The sequence below is a fragment of the Gavialis gangeticus genome, unplaced genomic scaffold, assembly GCF_001723915.1.
Source record: "Gavialis gangeticus isolate Ggan-Ray unplaced genomic scaffold, GavGan_comp1, whole genome shotgun sequence".
Classification (NCBI taxonomy): Eukaryota; Metazoa; Chordata; order Crocodylia; family Gavialidae; genus Gavialis; species Gavialis gangeticus.
In genome coordinates this window covers 9,577,746-9,584,225 of record NW_017728998.1, presented here as the reverse complement: position 1 = coordinate 9,584,225, position 6,480 = coordinate 9,577,746, and positions in this window count along the sequence as shown.

Below are 6,480 nucleotides of genomic sequence, written 5' to 3'. Positions count from 1 at the left end.
CAAAAACCTGTGACCAAGAAAACTCCTTCAGTTCTAACTGTTCAGAGAATAACCTCTGCTAGGGAAGGAGTTTTTGTGTCAGAAAGAGGTGGGGCTGGGTATTACTGCGGCAAAATCTACTGAAAAGTAAACAAAAAAATATATATATATATATATAAAAATAAAAAAATAAAGGTGCATATTCCCTGCAGGGAATAAGAATAAATATGCTATCTTGACCCTGATAGCTGTACTGTACAAATGCTGTATGAAAACCAACCTCTCCAGTGTCTTGGGAAAAGACTGTTACATGGCTGAAGTTGCGAGAGGGAGGTGTTGGTTGTTGCACCCTTTATCCTAGCCCTTCTTCACAGGTTAAGGTCTGTGCCTAATAGGGTGGTGGTGTATATATGGTTTTTTTTCATTCATTTGCAGTGTTTTTGTTCCTAAGAATCTTTTTTTAATATATTTAAAATGGACTAATCTAAAAGAAATGTATAGTATGTTATAGATGAATAACCCAATGGTTTTTGTTTCATTTTGTGTTTGTTTTTTACCCTGTGTCATTCAAATGGTCTAAAGATTCAGTGTATAGGTGGGCCAGCATGCATGCTGCGTGGATTTTTTTTGAAGGCTGAAATCTCCAACCCCCAAGTAAAGGGGAGGATCACAGCCAAGAAAATCTTGCATCGTTGTTGTTGGTAAAGAAAGACCACGCATGAGTTTCTTATCAGAGAGAAACTAGCAGTGTCTCTTCTCTCAAAATGACTCGAATCCCTGCAGCTTTGCAATGTCAAGGGCTCTGGGGGGTATGATGGTATAAAATGGGAAAAGCAAAGGCGGGGCATTAAGTAACGCAAGCTATGGAAAACATGATTTTTCAAATTACCATTTTAAAGGAAATTGCCCAGGTAGCTTATGCTGGGATCAGATGCTTGTTTAATTATAACCTTTGTGTTAAAGAACAGAGCTGTCTACTACCGTTTGGCTTCGAAAGCTTGGTTTTGGAAGGCAGTTGTAGCGATGAATTCAGTGCTTGAAAGTTGTTAAGTTCTGTTCACAGCCATAGTAATACTGAGTAGACTGTTGTTAGTAGAAACTGCTGGCTAGGACACACTTTACCTCACTTCTTAATTTCATTTTGTTATTTATGACTGGTGAGCTGCAACCCTACTTCAAAGTAAAATAGGGCTGGAAATGCAGCTGAAACTTCCCACCCCTTAGAGACTTGCAGTGTTACCAATGTTATTACTGGACCTTGTACTTTCCACTCTGCAACTTTGAAGGACCTCATCTGAAAAAATCAGTGGGCCGTCCTGCCCTCAGTTACATTTAGCATACATCCAGGTTAACTCCGTTGCTTCATCCTAGATGAAAATGTTGACAAAATAGCTGCTGTTCAGCTTTCTAAACTTTCTTTCAAAAGGCATTCCAAAATGTGCTCATACTTTTCATCATTCTCTGATTTTTAAATGTTTTACTGGAGTTACTGCGGTGTTGAATGAGGGCAGAATGTAGTCCTTTCTTGCAATGCTGAAGTGCTGCAGACTCTGGACTGCAAACATCAGGGGGCTTTTTCTAGCCTATTTGGGTTTTTTGTCTGTGTATTTTATTTTATTTTATTTTTTTTAAATTGGTTGTATTTTTTGTGCAGTGAGTAGAAACTTTTGACCTAATATTGGTCTGCAGATTTGATATGCCATATAATGCTTTACTACAAAAGATATGCACCACTGTTTCCATCTCCAGATCTTTTGTGTAACTTACCTTGAGTGCTTAGTCGTTTATTTTGCAAAATTTCCCACTTCAAAGTGAGGATGTAAAATTTTCAAAAGTACCTAAGTCACTTTTTTGAAATCTGAACAGTTTTCCAAGTTGTTTGGATGCTTCTGAACACACGCTCAGCGTGTTGGAAGGTTCTGAGCATCTCACAGCACCCTTCAACTCCCTAGTTAGCATTAGGAAGAGATTGGGCATCTAGGCAACCAGATGCATGAAATCTGTGCTCAGAGCTGTGGGTGCTCTGGCACTGTTTTACAGTAATGACTAGTGAGCTAAACACTTACATTTAACCAGATAAGGCAGAACTAACCAAATGTGACTTTCACATTTTTATTTTTTTTAAAAAAGAGAAATGAAAATCTGGAGTTCATTGGTTCGTGTTGCTCTCGTGGTTTAACTTTGACAGCAAAGTTTTTAAGCGTCCTGTCCTAAGACTTGCACGCATATTGAACCTTAAGCATATGAGTCGTCGTACAGCCTAACTGAGCAGGGGGGCCAGTGGGCTGCAGCCACAAAGTCACACGAGCATCTAGCTGCTGTTTCTGGTACAGCTAACTCTCAAACCAAGGTCTCGGAGGTGCTTAAAGAACCTCGTTCAGTTGCTGCAAGGCCCCAAAGCTGCTGCTGGGAATAATGCACCAAACTGCTTAAATCCCAATGCTGCTCAGACCTTTGTCATGTGCCAGAGCCCTGACAGGACCTTGGACTGGTTCCACCAAGCTTGTTGGCAGAGCCTGTGGTCATAGGTGTTGTCAAAGCATGTCTAAGCTGCACACAAAATGGGGGTGATGCTGTTCCTTGAGCAGCTAGTATAGCTGCCCCGTCATACCCAGTAGCCCAGCCCAGTGGTTAGTACATGCTTTGGGAAGGTCAGGACCCAGGTTCAAACCTCTTCTTCCTCTTGACTTGAAGCCAGAACTCCTTTTTCTCAAACAAGAGCTTCAGTCGCTGGACCACTAGCTGCAGCATGGCGGGCATCAGTTTCTTTCTGGGTTTTTGCGAGGTGGCACTGACCTGATTGCAGGTGCCTAACTCCAGGAGAGGGTTGGCAGCTGAGCAGAGACTGGTGCCTCTCCCTGGCTAGAATTAAACCATTCCCCAACTCCCTGGGACAACTGGCCCAAATCACAGCCCCTTTCTTTTCTCCGTCCCTATGATTGAACTTTAAACAGCAACCTGTGCAGTTTCTGCTCTGCAGTTTGCAGTCTCAGGTGCCTAAGTATCTCCATGTGCTGTACAAGGAGCTGAGGTGGCAACTCAGGGCTCTGAGTAACCTGTGCTAGCTGGGGCACCTCACTTCCTTCAAGACTTGAGCTGAAAATTTGTCGAATCAGCAGGAACCTGTGTGCGCACACAACTGACTTCAGGTATATGCGTGCATATCTCTTAGTGCACGCATTGAGGTCACTTTCTATTTATTTTTCCCAAAAAAACTTTTATGTTTTTTGTAAAGTGGCAAAATCCTCATTGGGAATTGTCTGGTTCAAGCCCCAAGCTTGTCTGTAGCCATATATTAGAGAAATGGAAGCAACCTTATAAGAAAAACATAAAAATACAGCAAAAAAATGCAAAAACACAACCCCCCAAAAATAAACATGCACACAAAAGACCTTGATGATGGGAATAGTGGTGGTGGTTATGCTTGTTTTTAACACTAAACTTACGGTTAATTTTTTTTTATATATATATATATATATATATATATATATATAGTTCCTTTCCCCCTTGTCCAAACATTGCTGAAGATTTTATCCACTTCCAGATGAAAGGTTAATGTTTTGGAAAGGGTCGCTGTTCTATTTCAACTGTTTTTGAGCCCGAGGCATCATGGGCATGATCATGTTGCACTGTTTTGAAGAATGTAACGTTGTGGTGGCTTTTGGGTGGGAGGGAAAGATGGGTCCTACCCCGTCGTTCAGAGATGGCTGCTGTGGTGTGTGTTCGGTTTCTGATCAGATGTTGCTTTCATGGTCCTGCCAAAGGTCTGAAGAAAGGTGCACCTGGTGGCCCCTTTTCCCTCCAGCCAGACAGCATTTCATCAGTGTAGCGGGACCCCTGTGCTGCTAAACATGCGGCGTTAGCCTGGATTTCATGCCCTCTGCCCGTTTATACACCTATCCTGCTCTACCCAAAGGGCATTTCCAAAGAGTCCCCTACTTATAGCAAAGCAGGACATTTCTCTTCAAATATTTTCCCAGCTACAACCCTTTGTGCATTTATCCCAAAGCCACAGATTGACTTGGCTGTCCCCCGTCAAGTAACTTGTGATAAGAGCAGCAAAGAAACTTTCTTTAAACCTAATACAAACAAGATCAGGCTACATCCCAGAGCACCAACGAGTCCAAGAGCTAAGATGGACTTGTACAAATGATTTATTGTTCTTTGAGGACAACTTCAGTCCCGTTTTCCCTTTGAATGCAGTTATTCAAAGGCATTTTCGGGCAGTCTCTTTGCTGAGTCATATAGGAGTGATTCTTGCAAATAAAAAAGGGAATGTTTTCATCAAAACTACCAGAGCCCCGACTTTATTTGTAAGTGTTCAGTTTCCCCTCCAGAAAATGTCAGGCAGCTTAATTTCCTTCAGTGATGTTATTAGCAGCATTCTCAGAACAGCAAAGAGGATGTCCTTTTTTTGCACGTTATTGTGCCTGCACGTTCGGGTACATGTACAGAAGGAAGGGGTTTTATATGCTGATTGCAGTTGCTCTACTCATTAGTTGCATCAGTAGCCAAACTGTACAGTCTGAATGTTTTTGGTAATACATGCTCGCCACACAGCGCAGGATGCAATAACAGAGGAAGGCTGTTTACAAGTGCCAAACTTTTGGTTCTCTCTGTATATATGGATATTTCAATTCTTCTGTTCTAGTACATGGACCTTTAAACTTCACTGTGCTCCAAAAAGTTGAGATTATTTTGTAAATGAATGCTACTTAAACACTGTAAATCTTTTTATTTGTTTTTAATACTGTTCTGCGGGTTTTGCATTACTCTCCATGGCTGCCTTGAAACATCACTCCACGTGATGCACATGGACACTGCTCTGTACAAGAGCACCGGTGCCAGGCATGTAAATAGAAAATGGCAGCTGACAAGAATATGTTTTAATGTTTTAAATTATTAATATTTTCGATAAAGTGCAATGCATTTGAACTTATCTCACCTGCAGAAGGAATTTTGTGTCTTGGGTCAAGTTGCAGCAAATGCAATGGTTGCCAGGGACACAGAAGTACTCGGAGGCTACAGCATCCTTGCGTTGGAACTAATCCGTGTTTTCTGTGCCACTCGCAATGGCACTTTCAAGGAGTCGTGGTGTTTTGTTTAGTTGAAAATAGGATACCTTCTAGTCTCAGCGATTCTTAAGCGTCCTGTTTTGTTTCTCTTAACTTTTATGTTCGGGGCTGCTTGTACAAGGTCTGTGGAAATAGGTAGAAGTTGGTTTGAAAATCTGAACGTGCCGATTCTAGAACTTACGGATTCTAGGGTAAATTGCTGTATTTTATTGTTAATGTTGAGATGAAAGCAAGTGCTGAGATGTATACATCAGACATTTGTACTGTAGCTTTTTTTAAATTTTTGCCATTCCCTGGTTTGCTCGCTTATTATTGCTATTTCAAAACCCTCTTTACTAGCTAGGGTTTATGTTTCTGCAGAATACTACATTTTAAAGGGAAACGTAACTATTATCAGGCACTGTGTTTATTTTAATAAACCTTAAATCATTCATCTAGTAAGATTTGGGGCCTGATCTTATGAAGTGTTGAGTAAATTGGCTTGAAGCTAGCACTTGGGACACTGGGATTCTGTCCAGGGCAAGTAACTAGCTTGTTTGCATTTTCCTCAAAATGCACATTTTTCTGAAATCTGTTAGTAGGTTGTGCATGTGGAATATACAACCTATTTCCTAAACCACTTTAGTATGTTAAACTAAACTGCTGTAGGAAGGATCACATTTATACAGTTTTCTAGTGTTTAGTAAATATTATAATTACTACATATAATATGTACATTATATATACTATATATCTGTGTGTGTACACATGCACGCATGCATGCATGCACACACTCATGCATACGCACCATATATAAAATATAACACTAAATATTTAATAAAAATCTATATTAACACAGAAGCCCTCTTGAGTTAGCAGCCTTTCCGATGGGATTTCTGTAATTTTAACAGTTAAAACCTGGCAAGTGAAGTTTATTGTAAAAAGTTGATTTAATGTCGGAGTTGAAAGATAGGGAACACTTTCCAAGTGCCTAACTGAACAAACCCTTCAATGTCTTTATTCTGTGAATTAGGGACTGATTCATCAAGATAATAGATGCAACGGATGAGAGATTTCCAATGCTTTAGATCCTTTAAATTTTAATAATTTTCTTGGCACTTCAAAATAGATCTATTTTTAGTAGCTTGTCTACTACTTATAAATAAATATCAAATGACCATAAACATTTAAAAAAAAATAAAATTGGGGGTAATGTACTCAATATTATTTAGTGGGTCATTTGAGATACCATATTGTAATGCCTTAAAACTAAACTGGAAGGCTGGAACTTTTCAACATAATAGCGTAAATCTTGTTGCCTTGGTGTTCTTGTATTTCATTCCAATCAGCGTGGGAATGTGAATATCATGTACATGTGTCAGAGTTGATTGGATAGTAAATGAATATGCTCACGGTCACTTATTACCTATGGCCTTTGAGTTGAGAC